At 42.4% G+C, this 3,766-nt stretch overlaps 1 long non-coding RNA gene across 1 annotated transcript; it reads left to right on the forward strand.

The window, feature by feature from the left end:
- Nucleotides 1-300: 300 nt before the first annotated feature.
- Nucleotides 301-1,802, forward strand: LOC102125987 (uncharacterized). The gene is made up of 2 exons (XR_001483980.4): nucleotides 301-598; nucleotides 961-1,802. It is a non-coding gene; the product is annotated as an uncharacterized lncRNA (long non-coding RNA).
- The last annotated feature ends 1,964 nt before the right edge of the window (nucleotides 1,803-3,766 follow it).

Consider the following 3,766-nt stretch of genomic DNA (forward strand, 5'->3'; position numbering starts at 1 on the left):
ATGATGAAAATCCATTTTCAAGCATTAGCCAAAGCATTGTGCCACAAAATTATTAAAAACTCAAAGAAATGAGAATTAACCAGATTTTATTATTAGATGTAATTCTGCTTAAAACATAGCCGAAAAATGGAAAAGCTCAGGCTGCTTCCTTGTCATTTTTCTCTATAACATTAAGCAATGGAACTCAATGATGTTTTCAGTTACTTTTACTAAACTTACAAGCACCTTCCCTAACATATATACATATGAAAAGATAGGAATGAGAAATCAAATTTTATATATATATATATATATATATATCCTAAAGACATTAGGGTGGCGAGGAGATAGCTCTAAGCTGGAATAATCAAGAAGGCTTCCTGGAAGAAGGGGCCATTGAGCTGAACCTTTATAGGAATCGGAGAACAGAAGATGGAAGAAGACAGTGGTAATAACATGGGTGATATGAAAAAGTGCATTTGGTAAATTATGTGCTTAAATATAGTTTTAGGAAAATATGTGTGTTGAGAAGGAGTAAGAAATCAGATTGGATTCCTGGGCAAGATGGCAGAATAGGAACAGCTCCGGTCTGTAGCTCCCAGTGAGACCAACGCAAAAGGTGGGTGATTTCTGTATTTCCAACTGAAGTACCCGCTTCATCTCATTGGGACTGGTTAGACAGTGGGTGCAGCCCACAGATGGCAAGCAGAAGCAGGGTGGGGCGTCACCTCACCCAGGAAGCACAAGGTGTAGGGAACTCCCTCCCCTAGCCAAGCGAAGCCATGAGGGACTGTGCCATGAGGAACGGTGCATTCTGGCCCAGGCACTATGCTTTTCTCATGTCTTCACAACCCACAGACCGGGAGATTCCCTCAGGTACCTATATCACCAGGGCCCTGGGTTTCAAGCACAAAACTGGGGGACTGTTTGGGCAGACACCAAGCTAGCTGCATGATTTTTATTTTTTTTTTCATATCCAAGTGGCACCTAGAATGCCAGCAAGAGAGAACTGTTCACTCCCTTGGAAAGGGGGCTGAAGCCAGGGAGCCAAGTGGTCATGCTCAGCGGATCCCACCCCCACAGAGGCCAACACGGTAAGATCCACTGTCTTGAAATTCTCACTGGCAGCACAGCAGTCTGAAGTCGACCTGGGACATTCAAGCTTGGTGGAGGGAAGGACATCTGCCATTAATGAGGCTCGAGTAGGTGGTTTTCCCCTCACAATGTAAACAACGTCCCCTGGAAGTTTGGACTTGGTGGAGCCCACTGCAATGCCACAAAGCTGCTGTAGCCAGGCTGCCTCTCTAGATTTCTCCTCTCTGGGCAGGGCATCTCTGAAAAGGCAGAAGCCTCAGTCAGGGTCTTATAGAAAAAACTCCCATCTCCCTGGGACAGAGCACCTGGGGGAAGTGGGGCTGTGGGCACAGCTTCAGGATACTTAAACATTTTTGCCTGCCAACTCTGAAGGGAGCAGCAGATCTCCCAGCACAGTGCTCGAGCTGTGGTAAGGGACAGACTGCCTCCTCAAGTGGGTCCGTGATCACTGTGCCTCCTGACTGGGAGACACCTCCCAGCAGAGATCAACAGACACCTTATACAGGAGAACTCTGGCTGGCATCTGGTGGGTGCCCCTCTGGGACGTGGCTTCCAGAGGAAGGAGTGGGCAGCAATCTTTGCTGATCTGCAGCCTCTGCTGCTGATACCCAGGCAAACAGGGTCTGGAGTGGACCTCTAGTGAACTCCAGCAGACCTGCAGAAGAGGGGCCTGACTGTTAGAGGGAAAACTAACAAACAGAAAGCAATAGCATCAACTTCAACAAAAAGGATAACAACACAAAACTTCATCTGAAGGTCACCAACAGCAAAGACCAAAGGTAAATAAATCCAAGAAGATGAGGAAAAACCAGTGCAAAAAGACTGAAAATTCCAAAAACCAGAATGCCTCTTCTCTTCCAAAGGATCACAACTCCTCACAAGCAAAGGAACAAAACTGTATGGAGAATAGGTTTGATTAATTGACAGAAGTAGGCTTCAGAAGATGGGTTATAGCAAACTCCTCCGAGCTAAAGGAGCATGTTCTAACCCAACGCAAGGAAGTTAAGAACCTTGATAAAAGGTTAGAGGAATTGCTAACTAGAATAACCAGTTTAGAGAAGAACACAAATGACCCAATGTAGCTGAAAAACACAGCACAAGAACTTTGTGAAACATACACAATTATCAATAGCCAAATCAAACAAGCAGAAAAAAGGATATCAGAGATTGATGACCAACTAAATGAAATAAAGTGTGAAGACAAGATTAGAGAAAAAAGAATGAAAAGGAAGGAACAAAGCCTCCAAGACATATGCGACTATGTGAAAAGACCAAACCTACGGTTGATTGGTGTACTTGAAAGTCATGGGGAGAATGGAACCAAGGTGGAAAACACACTTCAGGATATTATCCAGGAAAACTTCTTCAACCTAGCAAGACAGGCCAACATTCAGATTCAGGAAATACAGAGAATACGACAAAGATACTCCTTGAGAAGAGCATCTCCAAGACACATCATTGTCAGATCACCAAGGTTGAAAGAAGGAAAAAAATGTTAACGGCCGCCAGAGAGAAAGGTCTAGTTGCCCACAAAGGGAAGAACATCAGACTAACAGCAGATCTCTCTGCAGAAACCCTACAAGCCAGAAGAGAGTGGGGGCCAATATTCAACATTCTTAAAGAAAAGAAGTTTCAACCCAGAATTTCATATCCAGCCAAACTAAGCTTCACAAGTGAGGGAGAAATAAAATCCTTTACAGACAAGCAACTGCTGAGGGATTTTGTCACCACCAGGCCTGCCTTACAACAGCTCCTGAAGGAAGCACTAAACATAGAAAGGAAAAACCGGTACCAGCCATTGCAAAAACAAACCAAAATGGAAAGATCATTGACACTATGAAGAAACTGAATCAACTAACGAGAAAAATAACCAGCTAACATTATGATGACAGGATCAAATTCACACATAACAATATTAACCTTAAATGTAATTGGCTTAAATGCCCCAATTAAAAGGCACAGACTGGCAAATTGGATAAAGAGTCAAGACCCATCAGTGTGTTGTATTCAGGAGGCCCATCTTACATACAAAGACACTCACAGGCTAAAAATAAAGGGGTGGAGGAAGATTTACCAAGCAAATGGAAAACAAACCAAAAAAAAAAGCAATCCTAGTTTGTGATGAAACAGACTTCTAACCAACAAAGATTTAAAAAGACAAAGAAGGGTATTACCCAATGGTAAAGGGATCAATGCAACAAAAATAGCTAACTATCCTAAATATATATGCACCCAATACAGGAGCACCCAGATTCATAAAGCAAGTTCTCAGAGACCTATAAAGAGACTTAGACTCCCACATAATAATAGTGGGAGACTTCAACACCCCACTGTCAATATTAGACAGATTGATGAGACTGAAAATTAACAAGGATATTCAGAACTTGAACTCATCTCTTGACCAAGTGCACCTAATAGACGTCTACAGAACTGTCCACCCCAAATCCACAGAATATACATTCTTCTCAGCACCACATCACATTTATTATAAAATTGACCACATAATTGGAAGTAAAACACTCCTCAGCAAATAAAAAAGAATGGAAATTATAACAGTCTCTTAGACAGTGCAATCAAATTAGAACTTAGGGTTAAGAAACTCACTCAAAACCACACAACTACGTGGGAACTAAAAAACCTTCTCCTGAATGGCTATTGGGTAAATAACAAAACTAAGGCAGAGATAAATAAA

The sequence above is a fragment of the Macaca fascicularis genome, chromosome 12 (assembly GCF_037993035.2).
Source record: "Macaca fascicularis isolate 582-1 chromosome 12, T2T-MFA8v1.1".
Classification (NCBI taxonomy): domain Eukaryota; kingdom Metazoa; phylum Chordata; class Mammalia; order Primates; family Cercopithecidae; genus Macaca; species Macaca fascicularis.